The sequence below is a fragment of the Heterocephalus glaber genome, unplaced genomic scaffold (genome assembly GCF_053883595.1).
Source record: "Heterocephalus glaber isolate CG9 unplaced genomic scaffold, H.glaber_assembly_v1.0 deba00001457, whole genome shotgun sequence".
NCBI classification, from domain to species: Eukaryota; Metazoa; Chordata; class Mammalia; order Rodentia; family Bathyergidae; genus Heterocephalus; species Heterocephalus glaber.
In genome coordinates, this window is record NW_028258305.1 from 2,945,814 (window position 1) to 2,966,055 (window position 20,242).

Here is a 20,242-nt window from a genome sequence, read left to right on the forward strand (position 1 = left end):
GCCACCAGGCAAGGCAAGCAATTAAACAAAGGAGAAAGACAGGGAACCAACAGCAGGAAAATAATATGACAAGGATAATCCAATACATATCAGTAATAACCATCAATGTAAATGGTCTCAATTCACCAATCAAAAAATTCAGATTGGCAGAATGGATCAAGAAACAAGATCCAGCAATTTGCTGCACATAGGAAACACATTTAACTCAAAAAGAAATTCATAGGCTGAAAGTCAGTGGGTGGAAAACATGTGACAGAAACCTGGGAAAAAGCAAGGGTAGCTATTCTATTTGCAGACAAAGTGAACTTCAAGACAAAACTGATCAAAAGAGAAAAAAGAGGGCCAGGGATTTAGGTCATTGGTTTCACCGCCTGCTGCTCAAGCGCAAGGACCCAAGTTTGATCCCTGGTACCAAAAAAAAGAGAGCGACAAAGGTCACTACATACTAGTTAAGGGAAAACTCCAAGAAAAGATCGCAATAATAAACATATATGCACCAAAAACCAGCACACCCAATTTTATAAAACAAATATTAATGGACATGAAAAATCAAATAAGCACTAACACCATTGTAATGGGGGAACCTCAATATCCCACTATCACAAATGAACAGGTCAACTAGACAAACAAATATCAGAACTGAACCAAACCTGTAAACAAATGGACTTAGTAGATGTCTACAGAGTTTTCCACCCCACTACACCAGATTACACATCCTTCTCAGCTGTACATGGTATGTTCTCCAAAATAAACTACATACTAGCCCATAGTACATGCTTAGGCAAATGCAAAAGAATTGAAATTATCTCATGCATATAATCTGACCATAGTGCAATGAAATTGGAAATCAATGGCAAAAGAAACCCCAAAAATTCATAAACACATGGAAATTAAATTACATCCTCCTGAACCACCAATGGGTCACAGATGAAATTAAAGAAGAAATTAGATAGTTTCTATAATAAGTAATGTCAATAGAACATACCGGAACTTATGGGAATGCAATGAAAGCAGTCCTACGAGGGAAATTTTTGCAGTGAATTTTCGCATCAAGAAAACTGACTAAGCTCAAATAAACAACTTAATTTTGAACCTCAAAATTCTAGAAAAAGAAGAACAAGTCAACCCCAAAGCCCATAAGAGAGAGGAAACTATAAAGATTAGAGAAGAAATTAATGTGAATTAATGAGACCAAGAAAACAACACAAAGAATCAATGAATCAAAGGGTTGGTTCTTTGAAAGATTAAATAAAATTTGTAAACCTTTGGCCAACCTTATCAAAATAAGGGGAAAAAAGACTCAAATCCATGCAATTAGTAATAAAAAGGGTGAAATCACAATGAATCCTGCAGAAATGCAGAGCCTTTATTCTAATAAGATGGAAAACATAGGAGAAATGGATAATACATATAAATTATAAAATTGAATCAAGAAGATATAAAATTTCTAATAATGCAATAACAGTCAATGAAATTGAAGAGATAATTAAAAATCTACAAACAAAGAAAACCCCAGGTCCTCATGGAATCACTGCTGAATTCTACAAGAAATTTGGAGAAGACTTAAAGCCACTACTCCTCAAACTCTTTAATGAAATCAAAAGAGAAGCAATACTCCCAAAGTCATTCCTGGAAACAAGTATTACCCTGACACCAAAACCAGAGAAGGATCCAATTACAAAACAGAACTACAGGCAAATCTGTCTAATGAACATAGATGCAAAATTTCTCAATAAGTTACTGGCAAACAGAATGCAGCAAATCATCAAGAAGATTATACACCTCGACCAAGTAGGATTCATCCCAAGGATTCAGGGATAGCTCAACACACACAAATTAATAAATGTAATACACCATATTAACAGAGCCAAGAATAAGAATCACATGATCATCTCAATAGATGCAGAAAAAGTATTTGACAAAGTCCAACACCTATTCATGATAAAAACTCTATAACAAATTGGAATAGATGGTCTTTATCTTAATTTGATAAAAGTCATGTATAACAAACCAACAGCCAACAACCTACTAAATAGTTAAAACTTAAAGCTTTCACTCTAAAATCAGGAACAAACAAGGATGTCCACTGTCACCACTCCTATTCAATATAGTTCTGGAAACATTAGCCAGAGTAATTAGACAACAGAATGAAATAAAAGAAATAAAGATAGGAAAGGAAAAAGTTAAATTATCATTATTTGTGGGTGACATGATGTTCTACATAGAAAATCCCAAAAACTCCACCCAAAGACTTCTTGATTTAAGAACCAAATCCCGTCATGTAGCTGGATACAAAGTCAACACTCAAAAGTCAATAGCATTCCTGTACACAAACAACAAACTTACCGAAAGAGAAATTATGGAAACCATGCCTTTCACAATAGCATCAAAATAAATGAAATACTTAGGAATCAATTCAACAAAGGTGATAAAAGTTCTTTACATGGAAAACTGCAGTACTCTGAAAAAGGAGACTGAAGAGGATTATCAGAAATGGAAAGATATCCTTTGTTTGTGTGTAGGAAGAAACAACATAGTAAAAATGGCCACACTCCCAAAATTGTTATACAGATTTAATGCAATCCCAATCAAAACACCAATAGCATACCTCATAGAAATAGAGAAAATTTATGTAAAATTCATTTGGAACCAGAAGAGACCTAGAATAGCAAAAACCATTCTGGGCAACAAAGACAAGTCAGGGGGCATCACAGTCCCTGACTTGAAATTATACTACAGAGCTACCGTGATAAAAAGCAGCACGGTACTGGCAAAAAAAAAAACAGACCCAAGGATCAAGGAACAGATTAGAAGATGCAAAAGCAACTCCAAACACACTCAGCCATCTTATCTTCTACAAAGGGCCCAAACGGCCCCCGCCCCCGGAAGAAATATAGCCTCTATAATAAATCGTGCTGGAAAAGCTGGTTTTCCACATGCTGAAGACTAAAACTAGACCCATGTCTCTCACCGTGCACTAAACTAAAATCAAAATGGATCAAAGGTCTAAATATTAAAACAGAAACACTACATCTCCTGGAAGAGAGAATAGGTGGAACTTGTGAAGACATGGGTGTAGGCAAAGAATTTATGAACAAAACCCTGATCACATGGAAAATATTACAAAGAATCAACAACTGGGATCTCATCTTATCAAAAAGCTTTTACACAGCAAAAGAAATCACCAACAGACTAAAGAGACAACCAACAGACTGGGAAAAAATTTTGCCAGCTGTTCCTCAGACAAAAGACTGATATCTGAATATATAAAGAATTGAAAAAATCAATACCCTCAACTTAAAGACCCAATCCAAAAATGCATATCTGAGATGAATACACACTTCTCAGATGAAAAAGTACAAATGACAAACAAATATATGAAAAAATATTTAACTGGTGCAAATTAAAACAATGCTAAGATTTCATCTCATTCCAGAAAGAATAACTATTATCAAGAAATCAACCAATAACAAAGGCTGGAGGGGAAAATGGTGCCCTTCTCGACTGCTGGTGGGAGTGCAGACTAGGGCAACTACTGTGGAAATTAGTGTGGAGATACCTCAAAAAACTAGAAGTTCCATTTGACCTAGCTATCCACCTTCTCAGTAGGTTCCCAAAGAATTAAAAGCGTCATACCACAGTGATATATGCATACCCAAGTTCACAGCAGCACAGTTTGTAATAGCTAAATCTTGATAACAACCCAAAGACCATCAACCAATAAATGGTTAAAGATGTGTTTTTCTTATACAATGGAGTACCACTCAGCCATAAAGAAGGGTAAACTTGAGACATTTATGGCTAAATGAATGCACCTAGAGACCATATTCATAAGTGAAATAAATCAGATACTCATGTAAAAAATCACATTGTTTCTCTGGTGTGAGAAACTGAATATATAAATAAGGACCAAAAAGTATAATAGATATTGTGAAATAGGAAGAAAATTTTCAAATGGGAAGAGGCACAAGGGAGGGAAGAGAAGGAAAGGAAGGAATGGAAAAGAAAAAAACATAAAATGGTAAAAAAAAAAAAAAAAAAAAGTTTTTGTAAATAAGAAGGGGATGAGAAGCAGAAGGGGGGAATGGGAAAAATGAGAATGAAAATATATCGTGTACAGCTACACATTCCATACAATAAATATGAACATTATGTATATTTAAATTTTGCCAATAAATTTAATGATTTAAAAAAACATAGGAAAAAACAAGTTTAGGGACCCACTACTTATAGCCAACTGAAACTAATATTTTTTCTTTTTTTTTTTTTAAATAGGGTCTTGCTATGCTGTCTAGACAAGCTTTGAACTTTGGATCCTCCTGCCTCAGCCTCCCAAACAGCTGGGATTATTGGCATGTCTCACCACACCCAACTACAAATACTTTACCAATATCATCTCAAAACACTACACTAAAGTAGTTGCCATTGTGATTTATGCCCATTTTGGAGATGAGAAGATTGAGGCTTAGAATATTTAAATACCTTGCCCAAAGGTACCAGGCTAGAAAGAAGCAAAGTTAGAATCTGCTGCACATCTGTCTCATTGAAGAGCCAAACTTCCACTATTGCCTGTCAGAGTTAAAAAGACAAATGTGTAAAGGGAATGATGCATTAAGAATAAAGTCGTTTACATGGTTCTTCTCCAAGGAAGGATGAGTCATAACATAAATCTCTCTGACAAAATGCGGCTCTTCTGTTTCTGCTCTTCTACTGACCATCTTGAGTTAATGTCTCAGATGTAAATATTCAGTGCAATTAAACAAATATTTCTTTGGCCTTAATAGGTACCAGGCCTCCTCTTATGCTCAGGCTCAAAATTATGGTTCAGTGTAGGACACAGTTCTTTCATTTTAGGAGCTTTCGGTCTGGTAAATAATTGATACTGCAAAGATCCTAACCAAAAGTCCCAGTGTGAGCTTGATCATGTTCTAAACACAGGGTGAACAGATGTTCAGACTAATGATTGCTGGGGTGGGAAGTGGGCGAGGCTGGGGAGTTCGTTCCATTTACTCACTGAGAATGCTCATTCCTTTCTGAAGGCAGCCAGCCTCCAAGAAAGAAGACAAATTCTAAATGAAAGGAGAGATCAAGCTGTGCAAGGCTGCTGGTTAGAGTGAGAGCTGAAAGGGAACGACACAAAACCCTGTGCTCCAGTCGATGGTGTCCGACCAGTAGTTGACAGGATGCCTGGTGTCTCAGATGAGAGCGTTGTTGGCCAACAAACAATAAATTCAGATGGGGAAAAAGCCCGTGGTTCTGTTAGGCATTGTAGGACTCTCTCTTAAATACAATAATTAAGAGTTTATTAAATCTAAACCAATTGCTTAATTCAAAAACAGAGCTGTAATATAGTGTTACTACAATTCTACCGTCCAAATGGGTCAGTGGTCAACTGGTCCAAGACTTTCGAGACACAGACATGGGACTGACGCTCTTCCCCCAACAAACTGATATTGCTCAACTGCTCATTTTCATCTGAGCTTCACCTGCACTGCCCTCACCCATCTATGTCACTTGGGAAGAACAGGTCCCTCCCTAACCCATCTCATAAGTGGGATATGAAATGTCACAAGGAATTTATCATGGAGGGAAAGCATCCAGAGTTCCATAATTTTTCCTCACCAATTAAAAATAAACTATTTTAATCCTACTTGTTTCATAAGCAATTATCATCAGAGTATACTGATAAAATCCTGCACAGAAATCCCAGGAACAGTTATCAAATTCTGCAAATGATCAAATACTGTATTTCTCTTTACAGAAAAAAGTCGAATGTGTTCCAAAATTAATTTTGTGTATAATTCTCTTTCCAAATATGATATCATCCCAGCAATGTCACTTGCTACCTTATATAAGTGAATCTTGGCTTTTTAACATGTCAAATACAAATTTTAAAAACCACTGAAAAAGTTAGAAGGATCAGACGCATAAGGCATCTCTGCAAGACACAGAGGAGGAAAAAGTCAATGAATTGTAGCTAATATAATTGTTATTATTGACACTGCTCATATTTAAAATTCTATTATTGCTTCTGTATCTTAATTATTTTTGTCATACACATTGGTAAGTCTTTTCTAAAGATAAAGTTTGGAGAAATCAATGAGTACATATCACCTTCTTATAAAATGTTTAGGATTTTAAAATGGTGCTGCCCTTAGCTCCTTTGCTTGTGTACAAGTAACTGAAGTTCACAACATCCAGGCCACTAATAACAATGAGTTCAAGTTGACACTGGAGTTGGGGTATAGTTCCTCATAGAACCAGCCTCATACCAGAGAACTAAGTCATACCGTCCTCATAGAACCAGTTAACTTACTGTTTTGTCTCAGCCTAACCTAGAAAAACTTCAACGAAAGGAAAACCAGTATAGTTAGAAAAATAATCCAACATTATGTTCTCCTGATGAATTATGTTTAAAACATTTTTTCATTCAAACTCCTAATTTGTCTTCTTAGAAAACACAGACTTTTTTTGGTCTTTCTACCTAAGGAAGCACTCAGTGAGTCACTGTATTTGGAATCTATCATTTTCTTACCCAGCATCCATACCTCCCTTTTTTTGGGTAGCAGCAGCAATGTTTCCTTTTTGGATCATGAGTAGACTCAGTGGGACCATTAGTCAAGATGCTCTGCTCTGCTCTCCAAAAACTAACTCATCCATTCTCTTATTGATGGACTTTGAATTTTTCCCATTTTCTGCTATTGTGAACAGAGCTGCTATGAATAATCTTTTTGAGCTTAAGTTAATCAGAGAGTTTGTGTTGCCTGCAACCACAAAATACTAAATGAATTACGTGGGAATACAGAAAATCCCCTTTATCGTTTGTCATTATTTGCAGAGATGGTGTAATGTTCCTTATTAGGTACAAATTATCAGAAAATTACAGATTGTTAAGAAATTCCCAAGGGTACTGTAATATATTGTTTTGCCTTCACAAAGAGAAGATCAGCATTCTTAGCTTTTGGTCATTTATTTATCCATCAGTGGTAAACTTAATTACAAATATTTTAATCAACTGACTTTTCTTCTTCTTCAAATGAAAGCTGACTAGATAGCTACGTTGCTATTTTTTTTACAAAGCCAGCATGACATAAACTACTAATAAATGTTTACAAAGATGCTCAAATTCATTAGCAATCATGGAAATGCAATGACCACATTGAGATAACATTTATATGCTAGATTAGCAAAAATTATGACATCTAATGATATTAAAGATTGAAAGGTATGGATTTTTGAGAATTTTTATTTATGTAGATTTGTGGTAAGAAAGCAAACTAGTACAACCACTTTGGAAAAGACTGTGGCATTATATTGTAAAATTGAACATTCATACACACTGCAACCCACGGTAATATGCCAGAGAAACTTTACTCATGTATTTCAAGAGACATGAAAAGGAATATCCACAATAGTTCCGTTCACAACAGCAGAATCTGGGAAATAATTCAAATGTCCAACCCTGGAAGAATAGAATAGATTATAGTATAGTCACCAAATGGAAGATTATAAAACAGGAAAAATAAATGGACTAGAATCTCATGAACACCATAGATGCATCTTAGAATATTAAATAAAAGTAGCAAATTCAAGCTGACAATGCAAGATTATATACTTTTTTTTTTTGGTACCAGGGATCGAACCCAGGACCTTGCACTTGTGAGGCAGGCGGCAGCACCGCTGAGCTAAATCCCCAGCCCGATTATATACCATTTTTATAAATCTCAAAAAAAATTTAAAAACAAATCAACACTCTGTATGTGTGTGTGCATATGTGTGTGTGCTATGTGTGTCGTGTGTGTCTGTGTATCCATTCAACTAATTTTTAGTAAAGCAAGCAATGTTAAACATACAGTTCATCCCCAGGCCTAGAGGAGGCAGGGGCATGGAATATGTAAGGATTATATAAGCAGTTATAATGACGTTTGTGGTTCTAAATTTGGGTCGTGAGTTCATAATTGTCAAATTTTATTCTGTCATTGCTTACATATATGTTGCATGTATCTTCACATTAAATAATATAGTAATTTAAAAATTAACCAAAAGTAATAACTTCATCCATGAATATGAGAAGTGACTATTGTACGTATCTTACAAGGAATATTGGATAGTTTAGGTATATTCTGAGTTTCCACTCTCCCAATAGTCCAATAACCTCTTGCACTCTGATTTTATTTTTATACATTTTTTTAGTTTTTGAATCTAACTCATTGTATGTCCTTCATGAGACACTTCCCATTGGAGCACACCACAGCATTCTAACTACTCACTTGTTCTATAAACTGAGATAGGTAGAGTGAAAAGGTAGCCAATGTCTTATAATTTTGCAAGTCACATACATTTAACACGTACAGAAGAGGCCATTTTCTTCATAACAGAAGAGCCCATTTCTATCAAAAACATGGGGTTAATGTATTTTCTTCCCTGCCATTCTCCCAACCCTGTACACCACCCAACCCCTCTGGGAAAAAAAGCTTTTATCTTATCAGAGTCCTGTGCTTTGGGGATAATGCAGCAATATTTTACTATTGCTGCTAATATGTGCACGTGCCTAGAGGTGGAACAATAGGCAGAGAACACTGCTTTGTTCTATATAGTCTTAAACCTACACTGACCAACTTAGTGGCTTGTTTCTTTCATCAGCTCCCTTCTCAAAGATCTGGAATTGTCTAGCCCTAACAGTAGACCTTTGGAAGAGATTCTTGACCACCAAACAGAAGAGAAAAGAAAGATATCTCCATCTAAAGCTGCTATGACTTGAACTGTTCACATCCATGATTTTTAAAAGAATGAGAAGAGCCTTAGTCTCTCCAAGTTTAAAAAGGTGACAAATTGTTAACAACTCTAATGCCTGGGATTAAAAATGAGTCCAAGAATGGATTAAGTGGTCTGACATACACAAAAATGTGTTTTTCTGGCTAAATCTGTCTCAGCTACTCTCCCACTCATATCAAGTATACCTCTCACAATAAAAACTTGGACTGGAGCACTAATCCATATTTATATTATCCTGTTATGTTATGCTGAAAGCAACCCAATTTGCTAATAGCTTGTTATTCTCTAGCTGCATTTCCCCCAGGCCTAATACCATTCAATTCCTTCTCAGGGCTGCTTTCTCCAAGGAATGCTGATTGAGAGCTGGACCTCCTTTAATACATTCAATTTCCGAAGTATTTCCTCAAACGCCTTCTTCCTTGGGAATAAAATAAATAGGAAACAACAAAAGCAACATGAAGTGAGTAGACAGTGCAAAGTGTGTAGTGCATCCCCGAGGGATTCTAATATAAAACCACTGACTAAAAGTCCATCCTATGAGTCTATGACTCATCCTATGAGTCTTTTTGGAAAATAATTATTTCCATGGAGTTTACTCTCATTATGGGGAATTTTTTAAAAAAATTATTTAAAGATATCCCAGAGATAAAGAATTAGTCAGAAAGGAGCATGTGAGGCTTCAGTAACAAATGAAACCACATATCTCTGTGGCTTAAAATACTGTGGTTTATTCCTGGCTCTAACTGGGCACCCACGGGCTGAAGTCTCACCTCCGTGTCACACTACTCTGGAACTCCGATTTGTAGAGCCTACAGCATATGAAATGTTACCAACTGCTAAGGCTAGAAAAGAGGGTGAGATAAGGGATAGTCACATAGGTTCTTAGCACTTACAGAAGTAACACTCAAAACACTTTCTCTCACACTTCATTGGCCAGAGCAATAGCCACTCCTAAAATAAAGAAAGCAAAGAAATATCCTATCAACTGCCTGGAATAATAAAAAGATAAATATTTGGTGGGTATCTGACACTGAAATAGAGCCTAAGAATGCTCAGAAAATTAATCCTTCCAAGATGGAGGGTAGGAATGACTTTTCAAACAGGATGACTTTTAATGCTTGCTAAAGCACATGTTTAATGCTGATGAAAAAGTATGGAGCAGATGGAGAGGGCCATTACATCAGAACCAACTCTGGAGTTGACATTCTGAATGGATGGTTACTTCTTGAGGACTTTTGTACAAGGTTTACAAAACAGTTTAATGATATGAACCCAAATGATACTGGCAATTTTCAAATTCTAGTAGTAGACTTTTCATTTCTAATGTGCAGACTGGAGTGGGCATTTTCAAAAGAAATTTTTTCTTCCAAATTAGCATATACCAAAATATTTCAAGCTATGGGTGCAGAGCAAAATTATTCATTATTTTCAAAGAGCCAGGAAAAGAAAATGTTGTAATTTGGAACTTTAAAAGATGAATGTGAAAAGGTGGAATGCTGTAAATGTTCTCTATATGCCAGAAATGCCTGAACTTTTCATTTTTACTAAATTACATCTAATGTAAGCACATTTGACCTTTTCCTTCCTTCCTCATACTATGATATTCCAATCAAACCATTTCAATATTATCTAAATCCTGATCCAATACTATTATCTCAACCAGAATCTCATTTTAGAGCAATATAAGCTTTAATGAGATATATGTACAATGGGTATGAGTAGCGATATACCTACAAAACTTTTACCCAGAAAAGGAAGTTACATTTAATGTAGTATTATTCTATAATCACACTCACAATACACTTGCTAGGAAATAGAGCCAATAGTCTCTAGTAGTGGGTAGTTCTGCTGCAAATTTCCTCCTTTCCTTCTTCTTTCTTTTACATAGTACTGCATTTTCCAGGAGAGAAGCAAGAGCAGTGGAGGTCATGAAATAACATTAAAACCTCCCCTCAACCCTGGGAGTAGTCATCAAGGGGAGGAGGGAAATCCCATCCAAAGAATATTCCCTCCAGCACTGCTAGCATCAAGCATTGGTCCTTACTCCCAGAAGATCAGGAACCTTTTTTTAAAGGGTAAGCTGGTAAAATTTTTGTTTTGTAAGCTATGGGAACTCTCTTCCAATTACTTGATTCTGCCACTGTAGCATGAAAAAGCCATAAACTTTATGTAAAGAAATAGGGGTGGCTGTGTTTCAGTGAAATTTTATTTATGCAAACTTGAGGCTGGCTATATATATGGTCCATGGGCTATAGTTTGGTGACACTCACTCGAGGAAAGAAATACAGCCTAGAGCTTGGATCTTACATATGACCATCAGTCTGTCTGCCTTCTCATGCTCTTTTATGTAGACCTACGTTCCTATTTTTAAATATAATAAAACCTATGCCTATAGCTCTCTTCAGATGCTTTTCTCCTTCCAGAACTATGACTACTGTTGAATTTTATAAGTGATGTTTCAAGAAAGAAAATTTTCTCTTTTATTGTCTATAAATGGATGCATATGCCTGTTAATCTCATCAATTAGCATCACTTATTAGCTAGTGATAGGTGGAATGTTCTATACAGGTCCTGAGAGCAATAAAAAAAAAAAAGGAACTAGCAATCAGCATTTGTCTCAAGCAACTAACACTTTCAGTGGAAGTATCATGCAAAGAAGTAACTGGATTTCTTTGACAGAAATATGACTATGTCTATAACCACTCCTGTAAGATGAGTAATGTCAAATAGATGTGCAGAGTTAGAAAAGTAACCCAGGGCATTTATTAATAAGAGATAAATGAGAGGGGCAGCACGAAAGTAAAATGGCTGGAAGGTCCTTGGAACACATGGAGGGAGAGAATTTGTATACAGAAGAGAGAGAGAGAGAGAGAGAGAGAGAGAGAGATACGGATTCAAGCATAAGCTTCTAGCTCTCCACTCCATTCCTAACTCTCCACTCTCTGCTTCTTCACCACAACTTCAAAGAGGAAAACAACTTATTGAATCTAGGCAATTAACACTATCCAGTCCAAGCACCAAGCCGAGATGGAGGTGTGGAGAGTCAAGGTGCACAGAAAGGACATTTATAACTCACAGGTGGTTGTGGTGCTCTCTTTTAAATCCCTTATTTGGCTGTTCCTTATGGAGTGCTTTCTCTATCCCCCCCCCGCAACCTCTCCTCATGCTGTGAATGGCATGGAATTTCTCCCACTTGGAAGAAGGTACTTCTAACCTCTGCTCAGATTAGATCCAGGAAAATAGTAGCAATGGTCCAGTTACTTAGCTTTGTCTAACACTAAACTTAGGAAGCTCATATGGGATAGCCCAGAACACTGAGAACAGAGTTCCATATGTCATTTGGTTCAGGAAAAGTGCTATACAGTATATCTAAATGGTGAGCTTTACCTGGAATCTCCTCCAGGTCTTCTCCTTTGAACAGAAATTTCATTCCCTTTCTCTCACAAATATGACAAAATTCAAAGATCACTATTTCACACCGATGTGTGTCCATGCCCAAGGAAAACATTTTCAACATGTTTCTCCAATCAGATTGCTAACATGGTAGCATAGCTATGACAATGAATTGATAGGGAGAGCTACTAACCACACCACGAGCTGTGTGACCTTGGAAACATATTTAACTTTTCTGAGTTTCTAAATCCTCTGCTCTAAAATGAACATTATTAGTTTCTTGTGCAACTTTATAATTAATAGTAGGATTACCTAAAAATTTCTTGTGAATGTTTTATAAATGGAAAAGTTATTAACAATCTGAAGAGATCATAATTACTATTATAATTAACATAAATTTTTACAACTAAAAGATAAAATTTTTGTTTTAAGCACTGAGGAGAATAATCTTCAACTAAAATTGAAGCTCCTAATAGATTAGGATAATATTTATCCAACCAAGAATGCAAACCATTTCTGTTAGGAGGTTAATAGTGATGCTATTACAAAGATATTCCAAGGGATTCTATAAATATGACAGTGGTGGTACCAGCATAGTTGTTAGATCTTCTAGAATCCCCACATAAAAATTGTCAGAGCAACTAGATAGCAAAGCCAAAAATTCATGGACAACTTTAACAAGAAATTTAGATAACAAATTATTCCCACAAATTTCAAAATAAAGCAAGCAGAAACAAACCACCAATAGTGTCAAAACTATCATGCTATCATCCTTGCGCTTATAAAGCAATGAAGTGAGGAGAAACCTAAAACTGTCAACTGGTATTCATTAGAAAGCTCAGAAGACTAGTGTAAAAACAGTAGCTGAGCCTGGAAGAGGCCTGGCCCACTTCACTAGCAGGTGAGTTTAAGAGGTCTTCAGGTTGGAACAGAGTGGAACAAATGAACTCTCAAAACTGATCCTTCAAGGCTTTCTTCTGATGTAAAACCCCACATTGAAAAGGAACTACTAGTACAGTAGAGAAATAAGGCTCAATCCTTCTCTTTTCCCTCTGACAGCCAGAACTGGGCATAACCTAACTGGCAGCTGTCATGTTGCTCTCCCTCTTCCCTCTTTCCTTCTCTGGGGTAGCCTGGGTTGACCAGTCCCTAGGTCCCCCCATAACCTCTGGGATTGCTTCCATGGACCCCCTAGGCTGAGCTGACAAGAGCTACAGCTTGGCTGACAGGGCAAAGATCAGGGAAGGCTTGGGGCACTTTGCTGATATCCCCCAAATCTCCAAGCCCCAATGGGCAATGCTCAACACAGCTGCAGAGGTCGCAACTTCAGCCTCACTGTATTCCTGGAAACGCAGGAGCTGTCAATCAAGCAGCTTCTCCTGAAGCTCTCCAACCAGTCGCTATAACAGCTGAGGCTGTCCTAGATGACTCTCAGCTGCTCCAGGATATAGTTGTCTTAGCCACAGAAGACTGGAAGCATGGATCTCTCCTAGATAAATCTTCTCTGCAGCCACTCCTGATAACTCTGACCTGTAATATCCAGATGACCTATGTGCTCTCTCATTCTTCCAAAAGTCCCCAAATTGGGGGTAAATTAAAGAAAATAGGCTGGCATGGCCTGCATCTCTGTATAAGCAGTGCTTACTCGCACTTCTTGGGTCAAAGAGATCTCCCTTGTGAGTGCTACCCCATTGTGCTGCAGCGCAGGTCCCAACAAAAGCCTTGCCTAAGAAATCCTATAGTCTACTGATGATTCTTATTTCAGGTTGAGCAGGTTACACATAAGAATTGGTAACACAAATGGCTAAGAGCCCTCAAAAGTTCTAGAGAGTGACAGAAATCAGCAGCAACTGGCCATTACTGGCAGTGACTAGAGGCAATTGGCAGAGACTGACATAGGTCTGCAGTGACCTGTGGAAAGGACCACTGAGGCAGCAGAAGCTCCTGGAAGAACTTCTGGTGGCCACCAAGGGGGCTAGAATTCTCAGCTGCATAGCTGATAGGAGTGGCTAACAGCACTAAGAACTGTAACACTAAAAGGTATAATAGTAAGAGGCAAGACTCATGGGTACTCAAAGCCTGGAGCTGCTAAAATCAAATGAGTTTCACTTTACTAGTTCATGATTTCTATCTGAATTTAGTAAAAGAACCCTCAGGCCATTGGTGATACTGCACACAACAGAGATAACTGAGATTTTAAAAAATGTCTGAAACAAAAACAGAGAAAAACAAAACCAGGAAATCTCTGCAAACAAGTCACAACATTCTTAATACTATGTAAAATCAACTGAAAAGAGATATTTTTGACAATAGGAAAGCTATCTGAATCAAATCTCCTTCTAAAGTCTAGGAAAAAATAATTTCACATTAAATCATCTGCAGAAAAGTATTAAAGTTAGATTCCATTGAAAGTTGCTGTAAGAAAAAGTTATTGCAAGAATAAAGGGAAGAATATTATTACTACAGAAAACAAAATTATGCCAAAATGATGTATTCAAAGTAGATAAAAATAGCATATTATTCTAAAATGATCAGAAATGATACAAGACATGAAAAAAAGGAAGGAAGAAAGGAAAGAGAGAGGGAAGGAGGGAGGGAAGAGAAAATCTAGGTCCCTGTATTTATTTGATTTTAAATCCCATTTGGCCAATTTTGTCTCTCAGATCTGGGGAATAATTGCCCCTGGGTATAGTGTTTGTTATCTGATCTGACTTCAAACAGAAATTTACCCTGTACAACACAAGGCCAAGGATACACAGCTTAAAACACTTCTGGTGTTTTGTTTTGATCTGTTCCTCCATCACCTGTCTCATGTGAGCAGTGACCACGTACTACATTTTTAACTAACACCAGGACTAAGCAACCTTTTAAAGGTAGTCAATTTTTACTGGCTGACTGGTACAGTTCATTTTCTATTGGGATTTCCCTTTAAAAAAAAAAAAGGGAGGCCGGGGTTTTAGCTCAGTGGTTCCAGCGCCTGCCTTGCAAGTGCAAGATCCCAAGTTCGATCCCCAGTACCAAAAAAAAAAAGGATGTGTTGGAACTGTAGGCTGATGGTGTCGTCTTTTAGAAGTGTCTATTAATGTTATGCAACTCTAAGGTCTGAGACCTTAGTGAATGAATTCTTGAATGCTGCCTTGGCCATTTGATCCAAAATCTGTCTCCTGTCACAAGGCCACCTTGAGGATGCTGGGGAAAACCCATCCTTGTGGACAGAATATTAAGTTGAGATCTGATGAATTCATAATGAATAAAGGAGAATGGTGTTTTCAAGTAAGAACCCAACAGTTACAAATATACTGTAATAAAAACCAAACAGTAGCTTCTAACACACAGCCATCAACTATAAAACATAACAAAAAATGTACAAAGGAAACTGATCTCTACTACTTCCTCACCTACTGAACAAGCTGCCAGTGGGGTTAGCAGTGGTGCCAGCATCAGGGCCGCTGTGGAAACAATCAAAGCCTTTCTTTCACAACGTCATGGCTAGAAAATCATTGAAGAAGGTTTTTTTCCCAAACCACAAAATCAAATCAGACAACACCTAGCCCTCCCAAAGACATTAGCAGTCATAAAATTGCATGTTAATAGAGGTTGATTTTAGATTTTGTTCCAGTTATCCATTTGTGCCTCTAATGTGTAAATAATGTATTATAGATCTGCCTGTCTAGAAGACTATATGCTAAACGATGTTGTTCATCCGAATCATACTGGTCCGGTTAGTGTATACACTTTTACTCTCCACCCACCCCACTCCCCGCCAGGACCCATACCCAACACAACGAGTGAATAGTTCTATATTTTCCCCATCAAGATTCAAAGGATTTTCTATTAAGAGCATTTGAAGTTGGGTGATTCCAGGCATACAACAGACCCAGATAGATGAGTTTATGTATCAATAGAGGAGCTTAGGGTTTCTATAATTTCTGGTTTTACAACACAGTATGCTGGTTTCAATAAATAATTATTGAATTTTACCAAATTGATCTTTTACTTAAAGCTTCCCTCTATATAAAATTCCAGAAAAATGTTTGTGGGAACAGAAAAATGCCAGAAAACGCAACTATATAAATGAAAACAAGTAAACCACCAAAAAGCCATCGTGCTGATAAGAAAAGCACATAATCTTGGTTTGAATATCTGGCTGGAAAGAACAAATAAGGTAAAATTCTTCAAGGTAAATCTGTGCATTGTGGACACTAGTAAGCCAATTCCCCATCACCAAGGTTTTATGTGTTCTTTTTTCCTTCTAATAGGTACAGAATCTCAAGGTAGTAAGGCAGTTTCCCTTTACAAAGTAGAATTAGCTATCCATCCTCGTCCTGCCTCCCCCGCTAACCATCTCCCCAGCGGCTACACACAAGAACCGTTTATATTTACATTAAAAATGGCTTGGCCTGTGTACACTACATTGTTTGACAGGAAAGATGGATGTTCACTTATAATTAAGTTTCAGCATAAATGACATCATTCAGGAGGACAAGCATTCCCTTATTCCCTCGCTGCTGTTTTCCTCATATGGTATTATGGGTTACATGCAGACCCGGATGATTTTCCTGTGCCTTCTCATCAATGCCCACTACTGCAAAAACTCAGTGACTTCTGAAAACCTGAAGGATATTTTATACTACCTCAGGCCTGAGCTCTCTTGGTTCTTTGCTTTCAGACAAGGAGCAGGAGGTATCAAATCTCATTGCTCAAAATAAGGTCTGTGAAGGGGCCATGGCAAGATCTCCAGGATGTTTATTGGAAATCCAGGATTTTGTGGTCTGTCAGAACTGTGGGATCAAAAACTATATTTTAAGGGGCCGGGGATTTAGCTCAGTGGTTTCGCCGCCTGCTTCACAAGTGCAAGGACCCGAGTTCGACCCCCGGTACCAAAAAACAAAAACAAAAACTATATTTTAAGATTCCTCATACACTGAGAGGTTGAGGCAGGGGCATCACAGGTCTGAACCCAGTCCAGGCAACTTAGCAAGACACAGTCTCAAAAAATAAAAATAAAAAAAGGCCTGGGATGTAGCTCAGCACGAAGGCCCTGGGTTCAATCCCCACTACAGAAAAAAAAAAAAAAAAAAAAAATCCCCAGGTGATTTTTCTGCATATGACAGTTACTAGTGCAATGGTCATAATTTTTACAACAATCAGTTTCATGGATAAGATAGGTTATTTGAGGGTTTTTTGCCTTATATGTCAGACAAAGAGTTATGTTTTCAAATTTTCTAATATTATTTTTCCTTACTATAGCAAGAAAACTATAGAATTATTATTGTTATCATATAATTCTTACATTACTCCACATATGTACCTAATAATTGTTCTTACAACCATACCAAAATAAATCACTCCACCTTTATTGTGTACTGAATATATTTAAGATATTGTATTAGATATTAACAATGTGGTGTTGGTGAGATGTATAGATGTCATTCCTGTCAACAGTAGCTGTTTGTTTATGTGTTTCTTGTCCTTCATCATCACGAGACTAAATATTCCAGTGCACAGGCCATGGTGTTCACTATGTGTTTCTTACCAAAATGATTAGCATGTGGTAGATACTTGCTAAATATGTTTAAATAAATTAATGACTCTATAATACTGTAGAAAGTTAGGTGCACAAGTATCTAAAGCCTAACATAATAAGTACTTACATATATATATACTTATATATATATATAATATATATAGCAGCATAATCCAGACTTTCCTCCACTTCAATAAAGCTGATCTGCCTAAGAAAGAACTGAACCAATCTTTCACAAAATTTCTGAAGAATAGAAGGGGAAGGAGCAATTCTTAATTCATTCTAGTAGACCAGTATTCAGGTAGGCAAAATATTACAAGAAAACTACAGACTAACAGACCTTGTAAATATAAACACAAAATTCTCAATACAGTGTGAGCAGATCAGACTCAGAAATACATAAAAAGGATTGCACAGTAAAATCAAATGGAATTTAGTCCAAAAATACAAGTTGGTTCAATATAAAAATCGATCCATATAATATGCCTTATTAATAAGTTCAGGTACAGAAATCATATGATCATTTCAACAATGCAGAAAAGCATTTGACAAAATCCAACAACACACTTTTATGATTCAAAAAGCACACATACAATAAACTAAGAAGAGAAGGGCACTTCCTCATCTCAACAAATAGCACCTACAAAGAATCTACTACTAACATCATAATTATAAAACATGGAAATCTTTCACCTTAAGAACAAGAATAAGTCAGAGGTGCTTACTCCTATTTTTCTTCATCATTCCACCTGAGATCTATTCCAGGACAATTAGGCAAGAAAATATACAAAACACATGTAGTTTGGAAAATAAGAAATGACCTCTTTTTACAAATTACATGATCATGTTTACTGAAAAGCCCATCTACAAAATAACTATTAGAACTAATAAACAAGTTCATCAAACCTATAGGATCCAAGATCAATAAGCAAAATCAGCTGTATATATCTATACACTAACATTGAACAATCTGAAAATGCAATTATGTAAATAATTTCATTTATAACAGAATCAAGGCAAGTAATATGCTAAGTAATTAATTTAACCAAAACAATGCAAGACACAAACTGAAAACTGTAGCTTGAAACAAACAAGACTTAAATAAATAGAAAGTAATCCTGTGTTCATAGATTGGAAAACTTAATATTATTAAGAGGACAATGTTCTCCAAATTGATCTATAGATTCACAGCTATCAGATCACAGCTGCCTTTTTTGGAGAAATTGGCAATTCATAGACAAATTCAAGAAACTAGAATAGCCAAAACAACCTTGAAATGGAAAAAGTAGAGGACTCACACTTCCTTATTTCAAAATTTACTATAAAATCCTAGTGATTAAGATTGTGTGATATTGGAATAAAGTTAGACATGGAAATGAATGAAATAGAATTGAAAATCTAGAAATTCATGCATTAATAGTCAATTGATAAAAGTAGATCCCTATCTCACATCAAAGACCTCAGATAAATCAATTTAAAGCCCTAAATGAAGAGCTAAAACTATGTAACTCTTAGGAGAAAAAATAGATATAACTCTCTGTGATCTTGGATTTGGCTGTGGTTTCTTAGACATGACATTAAAACACAAGCAATAACAACAAAAAATAATAGTTAAATTTGAATATGTTGAGATTAAAATCTTTGTGCATCAAAAGAAACAATCAAAAAAGTGAAAAAATAAAGAAAGTGAAAAATAAGCACTTTTTAGAGTAGGAGAAAATATTTGAAAATTATATATTTGATAAGGGACTCAGATCCAAAATATAGGAAACATTTACACTCAACAATAAACATCAAATAACCCAATTCAAATGAAATGTCCAGAGTAAGCAACTGAGAGATTCAAGAAATTGATTAGTTGTTACCAGGGGCTTGATAGAGAGGAACTATGTGTAACTGCTAATGTTAGAGTTTCTTTGGGGGGGGGGGTGATAAAAATAATCTGGAATTATACAGTAATAATATACTTTGTAAAACCACCAAAACTCAGAAACTGTACAATTAAAGTGTATATTTTATAAGTGAGCTATATATCAATTCAAGTAAGATTTATATGAAAAAATATGACGACTTTTCTTTCACAGCTACTCCTCTTCTACTTTATAAAAGAATGGCACTTCTCTCTCATCCATCTTGCTTTTAAGGTACATTTCCTGAAACACACTACCAAACAAAGAAATGATTGAAAACATCATCATCATGATAAAGTGGGTGACCTTAACAAATTCTTCAATAAGAAAGTTAGATTCCTACTACTTGATATCAATTAAACAGTATGAAAAACTAATCAAGTTGTCAAAGTATATCAATTTAAATAATTTTCCTGCTAAACCACAATATGATTTTTTAAATAACTCAAAATGATTTTAAGGAACAGAGTCCCAATATTGTTATAAAATTCTTTTGGTTCTTACCTATTTATATGAACAAGTCTTCTTAAATTTTATGTCTATAACAGTAGATACTAAAAATAAAATTAATTCTGAAATCATACCCATTCCACTAATGATATTCTTCCACAATACCTGAACTAATTGAAAAAAACCT

At 36.1% G+C, this 20,242-nt stretch overlaps 1 long non-coding RNA gene across 8 annotated transcripts in view; it reads right to left on the reverse strand.

Annotated features, from left to right (window-relative positions):
• LOC101708199 (uncharacterized) overlaps positions 1-20,242 on the reverse strand; it is an 89,316-nt gene that overhangs the window by 16,058 nt on the left and 53,016 nt on the right. The window contains exon 8 of one of the 8 annotated variants that reach the window (XR_015453064.1): positions 17,482-19,858. The exons of the other annotated variants lie outside the window; for them this stretch is intronic. This is a non-coding gene — a long non-coding RNA (uncharacterized LOC101708199). Of the gene's footprint in view, positions 1-17,481; positions 19,859-20,242 lie in introns of those variants that run through there. 8 annotated transcript variants of the gene reach the window in all.